At 47.5% G+C, this 15,005-nt stretch overlaps 1 protein-coding gene across 5 annotated transcripts in view; it reads left to right on the top strand.

The window, feature by feature from the left end:
* LOC135896032 (zinc finger protein 84-like) overlaps nucleotides 1-15,005 on the top strand; it is an 85,803-nt gene that overhangs the window by 6,041 nt on the left and 64,757 nt on the right. Inside the window, exon 3 of one of the 5 annotated variants that reach the window (XM_065424346.1) lies at nucleotides 6,251-6,379. The exons of the other annotated variants lie outside the window; for them this stretch is intronic. The gene's annotated coding sequence lies outside the window, so the exon portion shown is untranslated. The remainder of the gene's footprint in view (nucleotides 1-6,250; nucleotides 6,380-15,005) is intronic. 5 annotated transcript variants of the gene reach the window in all.

The following is a 15,005-nucleotide window of genomic DNA, read 5'->3' as shown; positions in this document are numbered from 1 at the left end:
CGATGGCACTGCGCCTACTCGCCTGTCGAGGAGGTTCAGAAATAAATGCAGCATCCAGGGGCAAGGTTGGTTTGCGACCCTACAATAAATAGAGAAATTGTGGCAGCATCATGCCGAGAAAAATTTTAGGCAAATGTAGTGTAAGGAAGGGCAACGTCCCAAGCATAGCAGTCCTTCAAAACGTACATGGACAGCGTATCTGTGAGGGTATGGTTCAACCACTCCATCGGTCACTTGGTTTGAGGATGATGTGAGGTGGTCAGCTTGTGTTGTGTGGAGCAGGAACGCACAATGACGGTGATGACTTTCGACAAAAAGTTGTGACCACTATCAGTAAAAATCTGTCACGGGGCGCCGTGGAGCAAGGTAATGTCATAGAAGAAAAAGTGCAACGTCAGTGGCCCAACTGGTCAGGAGAGCTCGTGTGATTGGCACCATCCGTAGCAAGTGGCGTAATCAGTTTCAACGGCTACCCATTTGTTGCTAGTGGATGGCGTGGTAAAAGGGCTGAGGAGCTCTAATCTAGCATGGAAGAATTGTTCTGCAGGGACTGTGATCAGCATGTAGCGCCTGAGGCTCTTTCTGGTGCTGGCAGAAATCACAGGCAGCAACATGTTATCGGATGTAGTGAGCGACACCAGACCAGCATGAGCAGCAGCGGATGGGGTTGCACCTGAGAGATACCCCAAGGTGTCTTGCAGTAGATTCATCATAGAACTCAAAGAGCAGAGTGCGTTGTAGAAGTTTGGGCACGACAAGAAGATATAATCAGACCCGCCATGGGAGAAGTTCCTTCGTAGAGAATGCCAACCTGGAGGACATATCGGCGGAGAGAGGCATTGTTAGGTAAAGAGTGAAGATGCTCAAAAAGTGCTCGAAGTGATAGGCCTCAGTACTGCTCAACGGCGTTGTTAGGGAAAGCAGACAGAGAAAATGCCATTGGCGGTGTTACAGACAGTGTCATCAGGCTCGTTGACCAGGTAACGAGACAGGCAATCAGTGTTCTTGTGGAGACAGCCAGATTTGTAAATGACAGAGTACGAATATCCTTGTCAGCGTCACGCCCAGTGAGGAAGTAAACCTGTAGGGTCTTTCTGTGAGCACAACCAGCAATGTCCGTGCTGGTGTGTGATGACTGAAAAGGGTCGGCCATATAATTATAGGCATAGCTTTGCAACTGCCCTAACTAGTGCCAGATACTCAAGGTCAATGATGGAATGGTCATGCTTGAAGGTTGGGAGGTGTCTGCTGGCATAAGTGGTAATATGGTCGTTGCTGTGATGGCGTTTTGCCAGTACTGCACTGATTCCGGGGGCTGCGGGCATCGGTATGGACTTAGGTAGGTGCAGAAGGATCATGCCTTTCCCTGTAACTTCTCGACAATAACCCTGTCATCAATCAGTGGTCTCTGTGACGCCCAGGAGAGGGTGACATTCTTATCTTGAAATGAGCTTTCGTTTCTGGGTGCTCGGCAAGCTGAAGATCTGGAGCGTGACTGCCTGTTCTACTACTCAGGCAACGCTGATTGAGCTTTCTTGAGTGAACAATGAGACGTGATCAGCGCCCATGATAGTCACATGTCTGCCGGTGAAGCATCTTTTTTCTGAGGGATTGTCAGGCACAACACCCCTGCCACCAGACGGCGCGTCAGGACGTTGAGTTGTTCGATGCAGCTTGGCTGGCTTGTTGCTTGCATTCCTCAAAGCCATTGGGATGCAGGTTCCGAGAATTAAGATCTTATGGCCAAAGGCATCTTAATAGGTGGGCTCTGACTTGACTGTATAGATGCAAGATGACAAGCTCCACGGAGCGACCTTTGTCAGCCCTGCACAATGCCGCAAGCGCCACATGCAGGCCACTCATTGCCAGACTGTACAAGTTGAAATAATCTGACAACCCCCTATCTGAAGGGAAACCATGAAACACACGTTTCACATTAATCTGGACAAGCACGAGGAAACTTTCAACTATGTCTCCGTGCAAATAGGCACAAACGGAGTTTCTGTAATGAAGCTAAGTAATAATGAATTAGAGCTTCCACAGATCAGGAAGACGAAGAGAGAACTGACTTTGATTGGTTGATATCTGTAACACTTAGCACAAGATAGCTACATGATCATGACATGATGCCAAATTGCGAAATAAACAAAAGTGAAAACCATCTACAAGCCTTATGACTTAAAAATTGGCTCAGAAGGCCTGTTTTATTTTTCCTTTCTTCTAGTTCACTTTTAAATTGTGCTACTGTAAGGCTACGCCCTACCTGAACAGGTGGCCATATTTATGTGACGTACCTTTGGATAATACGATGCAGGGTGATTAGAATAAATCACCCATTCTGACCTGTAAAAAAAAGAACTTCCAACAAATCATGCAAACTATCGAAAGCAAGTTACAAGCAATTACACTGATAAAAGGCAATTACATTAGCCTTTTATCTTCGCTGACGCTTTCCTTTCTCGAATGTTTAATTATCTGATTTTTCATGGAAGTAATCAAACTAACTAAAGAAAGTCTGCCATACCCTGAGCAGAACAGACCAAGAATGTCCTCTGTTTGACAAAAGCTCCTAAAACATTAAAAATTTAGTATTGTTGAAGAAATTGAAGTTCTTGTGCGCAATCTACAAAACAGGCCTAAAAACACTCCTGGACGTTATGACTCGTTATGAACTCCCGCAAAACCATAACTTATCCACTTGCGCAACTTGCGTGCGAGCTTCCAAACTGTATGAATGAAAAGAAAGGGGGTTAACTGAGGGGCCTAGTTCTTATGAATCATATCATGAGAAGCTAACAAACAGGGAAACCAAGGAAAACATTGGGTAAATTTCTTTACTTATTAATTGAAATAAAGAAAAATAATGGCAATGAAAGTAGATGAAAAAACAACTTGTCACAGCTGGGGAACGATCCCACGTCTTTGCTTTATGCGTGCGATGCTCTAACCAATTGAGCTACTGCGGCATGGTTTCCTCATCCACTTTCTTGGGTATTTATGTGTTACTACGAGAATTAACCTTGGGAATGTTAGCCAGCACCCCCACTCTCAAGCCTTGTCGGCGGATGTCAAACATCCTTTCTGCCGCAGGCAGCGTAAGTACATGATTTTTCAGGGTGCAGGCACCTGGTCAATAAACCTGCACATGCTACCTGAAGGCATCAATGTTGTCGGATTCAAGACCCTCATTATGTAAGAATGAGAAGAAAGGGGGTTAAGTGATGGGCCCAGTTTTTGTTAATCATACCTTGAGAAGCCAACAAACAGAGACACCAAGGAAACATATGGGAAAAAAAACTTTTATTTACTAGTTGAATTAAAGAAATGATAAATTAAAGGCAATGAAAGTGGATGAAAAAACAACTTGCCGCAGGTGGGGAACGATCCCACGTCTTTGCATTACACGTGCAATGCTCTATCAATTCAGCTACCGCGATGCGGTTTCCCCATCCATATACTTGGGCATTCATGTGTTACTACAAGAACTAACCTTGGGAGTGTTAGCCTGTGCCACCACTTGCAAACTTTGGCAGCGAATGTGGGTCATCCTTTCTACCACAGGCAGAAAGGATGTTCCAAACTGTGTGCAACACTAACCCCGTTTGGCTGGCAATTCTACGTGTGTTGTGACATAAACTCTCTGTTTGTAATTGGAGATCTAACGTGAACCGAAAATGCTAACAACCTAACAAAATTTTGTGGTATTCCTTATGCTTCTTAAGCATTCATCGTTCAACTAAGCTAATTACAACACGAATCAAAAGAACGAAACAATTTGCAAACCTGTCTGCCTGATTTCAGATTTCAGACGAGCTCGAGAGGGTCGTGCATTTCACGGCTTTCGCAAGGTGCACTCTTGAAGCAGGCAAAAGCCTCTAATTTGCCTGACGCACCTCGTAGCTACAACTTTAGGAGAGCTGCCTCCAAGTACTGAGGGAAGATTACATTTACAAACCCACACACGCACTGTTCCCTTAGGTGCTAGGCATTTGCCTTTCTTTGCGTCGTGAGTGACCGGCTCTTGTAGCAGCCTACAGGATGCTTGCCTTTGTCCCTCTGCTTATGAAGAGATGGCTGCAGTGCTGTTAGGTGACTGTTACTACGTCTGAATCTTCATGAAGCTCTCGTTATTGCAACATGTGTCACGTCGATCTCTGGAAACGCCTAAGCTGGGGATTTACCGTCCTTTGCCTTTTTCAGTCTCCGGCCGGATCCTGACCTTCGTGCATTTGCCTGTGTTGCCTTGTCGCTTCACATGTTTGGTTCCATGCTCCTTACCCCATCTGCCTTTCGCATCTTGGTCTTATCCCTTTGTTTCACCATCTGCTCTGACGTATGCAAACAGCCATAGGCAACTTTTCCTGGCAGGCTGGTCGAGCTTGCCGCCTCCGTACGCACTTGGCCTAATGGGCCCTCCGTTTCTTGCACGGAAAAACCGCTGCTGTCTGCTGCCTTCCCCTCGCTTCCGGCTACCAGCATGATTGACTCATCACTGTGCTCAGCTGCCTCAAGAATCATTGCATGGTCCTCTGACTGCTGCGCAATAGGAAATGCGCCCATCAGTCTCTGAGCCTCCTCCCATGTTTATGCCCTGAAAGCTCCCATGTTGGAGAAGGGTTCTCCTCGTTCCGTCAGGGCTTGCTCTGGCTTATTCGACGATCAGTAGGTTACTTGCTCTGGCAGGCTGGCCGAAATTGTCGCCTCCGTACACACCTGGCCGTTCAGTGAAAGCTGTCCCATATATGGCTGCATGCTCTTATCGGAGTCCTGAATTATGACGAATACCACCTGCTTATCACAGCTCCTGGCTGTGTGGTTTTTTCCTCCACAGTTGTAATACACAACGATCTTCCGTGCCTCCAATGTGTGTGCACCATCAGCGGGAGCATCTTCGTTTCTTCTGCTACTTTAGGTGTGTCACCCTCTTTCTCCTGATGTGTGCTGGGGGGATTTGAAGTCTCCGGTTTAAAATTCCTACGGAAATACTTGTTACCCTTTGGTTTCCGGGAACCATATCCTGCTTTGTCGTTTGTTTCTGATTGTCACGACTTACTTCGGAAACTTCGGAGCATGCGGTAATGCTTGGCGAGTTCTGCTGCTCTCTCTTTTTGCCCTTCGAAGTCGGTTTGACATGCTAGACAGAAGGGTCTAAAGAAATCCGTAGCCCTATTGTAGTCTCACACTTTGTCCTCAGACAAGCAGTTCATGAAACAGCAATACTGAACAGGATTAGTGCTGGTAATATCTTGGTCCACAAGTCCCGGCTGACACCCTCTTTCTCAGTAAAACTTCATTTGGGCCTAGTTGGTACATAATTCTGAACTTAAACTTACAGCACAAACACCTGAGACAGACCACAAAAGGAAAATACGACTCACACTCTTTCAAAACCGGCGAGGATATGAACTATATCCTCTTTTGCCCTCAAAGTATGGAGCAGGAATCGCGCTATTTGCCATCTAAGTATCTGACTTTTCTGCTCAAGCTCTTCCATTCCAAGAACATGCCATTGTGCTGCCTCCTGCACATGCCTCTTGTGTGTTTCTGCTTCAAGTTTGCATCTTTTTGCCTCTTCATGCTCGCACCTCTCTGCTTCACTCTTGTGCCTTTCGGCCTCTTCATGCTCGCGCCTCTCTGCTTCACGCTTGCGCCTTTCTGCCTCTTCATGCTGACGCCTCGCACGCCTCTTCTTCTTCACATTTTCACCTCTCTCGCCTCTCTCCTGCTTCGCGCTTGCACCTCTTGCACTCCTCTGCCGTTTGCTTTCTTTCAACAATGGTTTCCCAAGCCTCTTCAGCTTCCTGGACTGTCACATCTTCTGCGTTCATGACGTCGAGAACTGCTTCTTGTGTTGTTGTGGAGCTGGCGAGAATGCCCAACTCTTTGCAAATACAAGGAGGTCCTGCGCTTTGAATTTCTCCATGGCGAATTTGTTAGCCTTCAAAATTCACCCTTCCTTAAAACTGAAGTTTGCTTTTTAAGGAAGGTGAATTAGCAAAACGATCCCCACCAGAAAACACAAACACACTCTCCTAGCATCTGCTTACTTGTACTAGCAAGAGTTCTGGTGACATGAAGAGCAAACATCAGGCAATAGCTAGTCCATTCTTACCACTATTAGGAGACTGCAGAATTGCTTGTTCTTCGTGCTCTCTTTTGTACAAAGCAATTTTCCTTGCCTCACCAGCCTCCTCCCAACTCCTCTCCTCTTTCTGCAGAAGCTCTAATTGCTACCTTTTGCCTTTCGCAGGGCCAACCGAAATGTTCATTTGCTCATGGCTTTCAAGGAGTTCTTGGATTTGCAACTTCTCCATGCTCACAAAGCACCCTGTGTTTCTTCCCCACTAGCAATCAGCCCACGAGGCACTATATTCTTGATGTATGTAATAATATAACTAACAACACTATTATGATCACCAAACACCATTATATAACACCAAACACTATTATGGAGAACCTGCGCTATGAGTCTGGGGAAAAGAGAAGCAAACACGTAGCACTCACCACACCAATGTAGCCAATGCCAATCGATCTCATAAGCTGCCTGCCTGTATTGTGAAGTCGGTTCCATGTATGGTGCCGTGCCAGGTGGCGGCAGAAAGAAGGGTTCCGAGCGACAGTTACGAGAACAGGAAAAGGTTTTATATTCAGAAGTACATGGTTGAGTTTTATACACACTGTTCTTAACTTTAAGAGCACACTTCATGCTAGAGTGTGTATGTCAGAGCTTCTTCCTTCTCGCATCCATCCCAGTCCACTTTTTATGCCGTTTATTTCCCTCTTTCCCTCGTGAAGGGATTTCACAGGACAATCACAAATGCCTTACCATTCACCACCTCCTGCTCCCAACATTGCACTATACGAGGCGGCTTCCACATGGCAAACTGAACCGGCCATTGATGCCTTTCCCAGTAGTTCTCGACAATGACCCTCTCATCAATCAGTGACCTCTGCGTGATGGTCAGGAGAGGGTGACATTGTTATCTTGAAGCGAGCTGTCATTTCTGGGTGCTCAAAAGCCAAAGATCTGGAACATGATTACCTGTCCGTAAGACTCATGTGATGCTGATTGAGCTTCCTTGAGTGAACAATGAGGTGGGATCAGCACCTGTGATTGCCGGATGTCTGCAGGTGAATCATCCTTTGTTCTGACTGATTGTCAGGCACAACAGCAGCAAGTTGGTGACCGTAAGGGTTGCCAAACAAGTTCTGCAACTTTTGTTTAAGTGTATCTCAACTGGTGAGCTCGTCTGCGTGTGTCCTAAGCCATACTTGAGCTGTGCAACCCACCGAGGTAAAATACTACGTTGGCAAGCATGACAGTTGAGTCACACTGGTTATTGGTGCTGACGCGTTGGTACAGGCTGGTCCAGTCATCGACGTCTTCCTCATCTTTCTCCAAGAATATGCCAGGATCACGTGGAGTGGTGAGTGCGATGTGGCTCGTCGGAGTAGCAGCAGGTGTCAGAGCCGGTTGAGTCGAGCTGTCGTCTCCGGGAGCCATGACAGAAGGCTCGATGTACCATCCACTGCGAGCCCCATGACGAGGACAGAACATGTCTACCTCCGCCAAATATGTTACTTGGGAAGTCGCAGACAAAAAGCTACATACAAGTTTATTTACAAAATGAATACGCTGCACTTTGCCAAAAGACAACAGCCCATACTAGTGGTCTCTAATTATTGTCATCATCTTCATACTGCTGTCCTCTTCTTTATCGTAACTACTGGTCCGTAGCAATATTGATGATTCTGAAAACTCGGAGTACTGTGATGGTGAAGGTTAGATCCAGTGGCCAGGCCTATCAATGGAAAAGGTGTTAGGGACCCTTTTTCACCATTAACTGCTGTTTCAAAAAGGCTGGCTTTATGCACTAGAGAAGCGTATGGCGGCAGTCGGGGTAGTGGGCGATCATGCAGCTGCTCGCATTTCACCTTTTCTTTTTTGTCAAAGATTTCGCATTCCATTACCTTTTGGCATGGACACCCAGTAGCCAGACTTCATCGTTATAACCGATAATGCGGCATGGGAATATTGTAGTAAGTGGGTTATTTCCCAGTCGAAAACATACAAGATATCCATGTTCTTACATACATTAGTGTAAGAACATGGATATATATCAATGCAAAATGTAAGTAGACCCCTGGGTTTGAGTTGATTAAAATTCAAACAGAATTCTTTAATACAGTCAAATATAAAAAATACTTTGTTTTAGCTATATGTTCATTCATTGAGGGAGGCGAAAACTGCACAGGAACTGTCAGGATTTTTTTCTTGGGGCAGCTTTGAGTCGTAGCATCCCACAGCACATAATCGGTGATGACTAAGCAGGACTAGGTGCACGCAAGACTGTCATCAGGCAATGAGCAACATGCACTGGGCACCTGATGTGCACGCCTGTGATCACTTCAGTCAACCTACAGGCTTCTTGAGGTGACTGCTGGCCAGACACTCATTTTGATGCCTTCCTGTCTATAACATCTTCAGGTTTCTTGCAGGGTGCTTGCAGACTGGAGTGCAATGTGCTACAGGCTCATCCAGCTTTGCTGGTGCAAAAAGTCAAGCCCTTTGTGAAACAAGACACTAGCGAGCAATTCAATTGCCGTTGCCGTGAATTGAATCAGCTGTAATCGAGAGAACTTGGGCATGGTGCTATAAATAAAATTCCACGACAATGTCTTCAAGTTCACTGTCAACAGGGTAGCCATTGCGCAACAAAGCTTCCTGTGAAAATCTACAGTTGCACTGTTTTACTTTTGTGCACAGAATGCACTGCCACAGTACTGATGTATGATTCCACTTATTTTATCACTTTGTTTGCAAATGCATTTATAAAGTTGAGCCCTGACATGTTATTTCTCCACCCTGAGCAGTATTAACAAGCTTTTGCAGAAAGTTTGCAAAGTTGGCGTGTTTGCCACCGTAACACCATAAACAATGACACTGTATCCACGTTTTGACAACTACAAACAAGGAACCTTTATTTTGTTTCGCAGTACACATGGCAAAGACAGGAAGATTGTGCCAAAGGTATCTTGCTACACCTGGCCAAATCGCAAACTCTCCTTGGTAATTTGGGTGCATGTGGTTGCAGCATAAGATTTGCAAAATGGTTTACAAAATATTTACTTGCAAAATAGTGAAATTCGAATGTTCTTTTTTACACCATAGTAATTGTACAATCGCCGACCGGTTTTTTTGGACGCCCAGTTTAGTGGGCCTGCCAGAATATTTTGATTCTGCCATGGTACTGGCACGTGCTCCATAGAACCATTGTGCAACAACGACCAAAATTTTGCATGTTTCAAACTCCTCTCATTTGATTTCTTGAACTTTGTCTCACAATTGCAAGTCAAAATCTACCGAAAATGCAAACAACCTTGCTGCCATTTGGTTCTCCTGCAGGCTAAATCAAGTGTTGCATACATCTCGCATGCCATTTCAGAGCTCCCATTTCCGGTACAGCCTCTATAGCAGGCAGCGCTTGCTGCACTCTCCCACAAACCTTTGCGCTGTCATTTCCATTGGCACTCGTCAGCCGCATATGGTCGGTGGCAGTGTTTGTAACGCTTCTTCTGTGCATTGGGTTTCGCTTCAGCTGCATACCACGATGCTAGGCTTAGTCGTTTTTACAACCGATAGCCTTCTGTAGTTTTGTAGCCAGTTAACAATGGCGCCGACGCTGCCTTTGTCATTCTTTGCCAACTCGACAAAGGCTTTGAAGCCAGGAAGTCATTGCATATTGACGATGGAAAAGAATGCCACCATTATCAGGAAAGTGCAGAGTGACCTGTTGCAATCTGATGTCGCAAGAGAACTGGAACTCTCGAAGCACAAAATATCAGTCTACATAAACAAGGGGAAGATTTTGGAAGCCTCTGAGAAATCTAGGTCCCAACAGAAGAATGTCATCCAAGGTACCCACCCAAAACTTGAGGAAGATGGTCCAAGGGATTATCCGGACTCTCGAGCAGCTTCAGTGGTCACGCATGCTTAGTCACATGGCACTGTGCAAGGACAGTGGTAAGAGCTACAACATTGACTTGATCTCTGCAGTCGGCATGCTTTCAAGCCAGTGAAGGCTGTGACCGAAAATGCAATCAGGAGCATCGTGGGTTTTATGATCCAACATGAAATGCCGTCGTCATGCTGTGATTGCATCTCTAGCGAGCCTGATCACTCCCCTTCATCTACTGACCTCATCAAGCATTTACGTACAGAAATCACGCTGGAGCAGTTCATCGATGCTGACAAAGAGATCTATTTCTGTGCTAAACTTACTGAAGAGAAAATAGTTTGTCAGGTGCTTTAAGGTGAATTGGGCTTTCGCATCTATGAGCCGGTGATTGTTCTGCCAACTAACTTTGGTCTAATGAGAGGCTGCATGGTGCTTTCGGCTGTTTACAGTCAGTGTCACCTTCATTGACCTGCAAGCTGATCTATTCATATGACAACATAGCACCTCGCCGAAACATATTGACACAAAGATGTGGGGCTCCTGCACCACAGGACGGCGCGCGCAAAGGTCGGCGCCATAAAAGACAATGAAGTGCGTAAGCTGCATGCTCTTCTCCTGGCCCGCCATTAAAGAGACACATCAATTTTGTAAGACTCAGTCTTCAGTCTACGTTACATTTTTCTGGTGGAGGTGCTGGGTAGATGCTACCACTCCCAGATCGAACGCTGCCCACAAGCCCAGTACGAAGTCCGGTCGAGCTTACTGCTGTTCACGTACGGACAAGCCGTTGACTTCAAGGACTGCCACCTGAGCATGAGTCTCTACCGAATACAGTCAGAAGGATGAGTACATCGGTTCCGTCTTCTTCCTCAACGGCACCGACTGAGGTCATCCTTAACCAGCCGCGAATCCCCACATCCTTCCATGGGGACTCTTTCGAGGATGTTGAGGACTGGGTCGATCACTTTAAGCATGTCGCAGAATTCAACGGCTGGACTCCAGAGCGCAAGCTACGCAATGCCTACTTTGCCTTTGAGGACTATGCGCCGACATGGTTTGAGAACCATAAGGCGGCCTTATCGACATGGGACGAATTCCGACAGCAGCTAATCAGCACATACGCCAGCCTCGATCGCAAGGAGCTAGCTGAATCTGCAATTCAGGCAAGAGTACAGCGGCCAAATGAAAGCGTCGCAATGTTTGTCGAAGATATGTGCCGACTTCCATGCTGGAAGAACAAAAGGTCAGGAACTTGATGCGCGGTGTCAAGCAAGAGTTATTCGGTGGCCTAATACGCAACCCACCAAAGACCGTTGCAGAGTTTCTCGCCAAAGCCATATCAATGGAAAAGGCACTGCAGCAACGAACAAGGCAGTACAACCGCAACGTGTCGACCGTCTCGCTACACCCTCGGACAATACCGACGCCTTGCGGGAGCTCATTACGAGTGTCGTTCGAGAAGAGGTCCAAAAACTTCAGGTGGCTCCGGTATCGGTACCGCGACTCGCTCTGGCTGAGGTCGTCCGGGAAGAAATCGGACAGGCAGTACAAGTCCCAGGGCGAAGCGAGACACCGCAGCGCGAGATACAACAGCCACAGCCTCGCATGTGGTATGCGGAAGCTGCGCGAAGTTTGCTGTCTCCGACTTTTCACGATGGGCGCGACGTCCCGCACTTTCATAGTATGCACGCCATTGAACAAGCAACTGGCGACTTCAAAACTCGCCGCACACCATTCATGGCTGACACACGACTACTCCGCAAGAGCGACGTATGGCGCACCGCAGACCGGAGGCCCTTGTGTTTTCATTGCGGTGAAGCCGATCACCTCTACAGGGTGTGTTTTTGCCGCCGGACTGGGCTCCGTGGATTTTGCGCCATGCCCGCACAATGGTGAGCGCCCCTGGAGATTGAAGCATACCTTGTGGACGCCAGGACCTCGTTTGCCCCACGACTCCGTGAACCCCGGTCACCGTCACCTGCCCGAAACAGGTCTTCCAGCCTCCTCTTCACGCTGAGAGCAACGAGGCGTTGCTCACCCAGCCCTGCCTCCCAGGAAAACAGTCCAGTGACCTGCGGAGGTGAGGTCGCTGACGTTGTGAACGCTGAAGATCCTCCACTACGACGACCATGATATGACGTTATTGAGATGCAAAGAAAGTAGTGTAGTTCCGTGTCAGTCCCCTGCGACGTACCAGTTACCGTAGATGACCATGAAGTCATGGCGTTAATCGACACGGGTGCGGACACGTCTCTTATGAGCCAGAATCTCGCGTATATACTGAACAAAGTTTTGACGCAATGGACCAGAACTCAGATTCGTACTGCAGGAGGGCATCTTCTAACTCCCAATGGGCCGGTGCACGGTGCGAGTCAACATTCGGGGCTTCACATACATCGGCAACTTTGTGATTCTTCCTGAATGTTCGAAGGACCTTATACTCTGCATGGATTTCCTTCAGGCGAACGGTGCCATCATCGACCTGCAAGAGTCTAGAGTCAGCTTCGCTACTACGCAAGCCATAGCGAACAGTAATGACAAGGACTGTGACATCGCGCTTCGCGTAGCTGACGATCACATCACGTTGCCACCTAAGAGCAGCGTGCTTACCCTTGTCGGATGCGACATAAAGGACGATGCCGAAGGAATTGCTGAGGCGAACGTGCCTCTGCTTCTTGAGCGCCACATTTGTATAGCCAGAGGGCTTCTTCAGGTGCGAAAGAAATGTTCAGTCGTTTTGCTAACAAAGTTTAGCAACGAGTATCAGCATGTACCGCGAGGAACAACAATCACATTTCTTAGCGAAATCACTGATGTTACTGACATTGCCACATAGGAAACCGCATTGTCTCAGCAATCTGAGTTACCCTGCCTAAAAGAACGAATTCACGTTAACGTCACTCTGCCAGACCGTCAGAAAGACCGTCTACCGAGTCTCATGAATAAATTTGCGGACGGTTTTTTAACGTCATCCAAAGTGCGGCACACGTCCATCACAAAGCACCGCATTATTACGGACGGGTCCACATGTCCTCGTGAGCATCCTTATAGAGTGTCGCCAATGGAAAGGGTAGCAATCAAGCATCAGGTGAAAGAGATGCTCCAAGACTATGTGATCCAGCCGTCCTCCAGCCCGTGGGCCTCCCCTGTAGTATTAGTCAGAAAGAAATACAACACACTATGTTTCTGTGTAGATTACAGAAAGTTGAACCGTGTCACCAAGCGCGATGTTTATCCATTGCCACGCATCGACGATGCAGGATCGTCTACAACATGCAAAGTTTGTTACTTCGTTAGATCTTAAATCAGGGTATTGGAAATCGAAGTTGATGAACAGGATCGTGAAAAAACAGCGTTTGTGACACCTCACGGGCTTCATGAGTTCAAAGTTCTCTGTTTCGCACCTGCCACCTTTCAGCGGATGATGGATACCATGCTTGCTGAACTCAAATGGCAGACCTGTCTCATGTGACGACGTCGTCATGTTCTCAAGCACGTTTGACGAGCATCTCGCACGACTCGAGAGTGTCCTCGCTGTGAACCATCCTGCCAGCCTCACTATCAAGCCTGAAGAATGCTATGTTGGGTTTCAAGAGCTCAAATTTCTTGACCATATCGTTGGTCCTCAAGGCATCCGACCATATCCCGACAAGTTAGCTGCCGTCGCCGACTTTTCACCACCCACAGACAAGAAGGCTGTCCACCGCTTACTTGGTTTGTGCACAAATTATAGGCACTTCGTCGAGGGATTCTCGAGAATTGCTGAGCCTCTGACATGGCTTACACGCGACGATGTGCCTTTCATTTGGGCAGACAAGCAGCAGCAGTCGTTCAATAAATTGTGCAAGCGTTTGCAAGAGGCCCCAATACTTGCAGATTTCAACGAAGACCCTGACGCTGAAATTCATACTGATGCGAGCAATTCTGGTCTCGGCGCAGTTCTTGTGCAGTGGCAAGCTGGTGCGGAACGCACATTGATTATGCATGCCGCAGTTTTACCAAGGCTGAGAAAAACTACTCGACCACTGAAAAAGAATGCTTAGCGGTTGTGTGGGCAATCAGTAAATTCCGACCCTACTTGTACGGTAGACCCTTTGGGGCACTCAGTGATCACCACGCGCTGTGCTGGCTTGCCAACCACAAGGATCCTTCAGGCAGACTAGCACGTTGGACCTGCGCCTACAAGAGTACGACATTACAGTTGTCTACCGATCTGGAAGGAAGCACAGTGACGCTGACTTTGTCACGCGCACCACTCCCTTGGACGTCATCAAACCCTGACCATGACTTGCCATTTGTCGGCGTTATCGATGTGATAAAGATGGCTGAGCACCAGCACGCTGACCCTGAGCTTCTGCCGTTGATCGAGCACTTTCAAGGAGTTGAAGGTGTTTTAACCCGCTCACTCGTGCGCGGCTTATCATCATACTACTTGCACAACAACGTCCTTTACAGGAAAAACTGCACAAGCAGTCCCAATATGTACCTCCTTGTCATGCCGTCAGCGCTGTGCCAAGACATTTTGCAAGTCTGCCATGATGAGCCATGCGCGGGACACCTGGGACCTGGCTTTGTTCTTCTGTGCAACGGTATGTGAAGACCTGCCACGATTGTCAGCACCGCAAGAAACCACCAGTCAAACTGGCCGGCTTTCTCCATCCTGTGGACCCTCCTGAAGCACCATTCCTCCTGTGGACCCTCCTGAAGCACCAGTCCAACAAATAGGAATGGTTCTACTTGGGCCATTCCCACTGACCTCTTTGCAAATGGAACGCTACCGACTACTTAACCCAGTACGCCGAAACCGAAGCTATCCCTCAAGCAAACTCTATGAAGTGGCCAAGTTCTTTGAGCGCCACATCGTCCTACGACATGGTGCACCGTCTGTTCTCATCACCGACCGCGGTACAGCATTTACAGCGGAACTTATGCAGGACGTTCTCCAGCTAACGCAGAGCTCTCACCGCAAGGGCACAGCGTTTCACCCTCAGAATAATGGATTAACGGAACGTCTGAACAGAGCACTGGCTGATATGCTCTCCATGT

This window comes from Dermacentor albipictus, chromosome 8, assembly GCF_038994185.2.
Source record: "Dermacentor albipictus isolate Rhodes 1998 colony chromosome 8, USDA_Dalb.pri_finalv2, whole genome shotgun sequence".
Taxonomy (NCBI): Eukaryota; Metazoa; Arthropoda; class Arachnida; order Ixodida; family Ixodidae; genus Dermacentor; species Dermacentor albipictus.
This window is presented reverse-complemented; position numbering and strand designations above follow the sequence as displayed.